Genomic DNA, 530 nt, shown 5'->3' on the forward strand with positions numbered 1-530 from the left:
TTTCTTCGAGTACTTCGGTTTCCACTGCCAGTCTTCATTCCACCAAATTCTTCATCATCATAATCACCCGGGGCAGGCTACAATAGGCCAATCTGTGGCCGCCGTGCCGAATGGACCCAGTTGGACCCCCCTCCATTCCACCACTAAGCGAAATACTTCTTTCCAAGGGACCCATCAGAATAAGTGTCTTCCTTCTCTCACCTGAGGACGGAAACAGATCCAGTTTCCTAAATATTGTGCTTTCTAGTTTGTCGAATACCGGGCTGTGAACAAAATCCAAAAATCCTGTAATCCTGAGTAAGTTATAGTCTATTTGGACTTACTAAAAGAACAAGCTTTTCTACATGTAACATAATCTTATAGCAAGATCAAGGACTCACGACTTCATTGAAGAATATGGTGTTGTAACTCCTTGTATTTCAAATATAACCCAAAGTTTCGTAGGAACCTATCGCCTCCATTTTCAGAGTTGAAGAATAAGCTCAGTTCTGCTTGCCGTCTGCTTCTGCTAGTTTCTTGGTTTGCCCACT

The 530-nt window shown here is 42.8% G+C and overlaps 1 protein-coding gene across 1 annotated transcript in view; it reads left to right on the top strand.

Annotated features, from left to right (window-relative positions):
- The window catches only part of LOC111874978 (fucose mutarotase), a gene marked incomplete at its 5' end in the record, with an annotated part of 58,267 nt that overhangs the window by 35,800 nt on the left and 21,937 nt on the right, over positions 1-530 (top strand).

The sequence above is a fragment of the Cryptotermes secundus genome, unplaced genomic scaffold, assembly GCF_002891405.2.
Source record: "Cryptotermes secundus unplaced genomic scaffold, Csec_1.0 scaffold795, whole genome shotgun sequence".
NCBI classification, from domain to species: Eukaryota; Metazoa; Arthropoda; class Insecta; order Blattodea; family Kalotermitidae; genus Cryptotermes; species Cryptotermes secundus.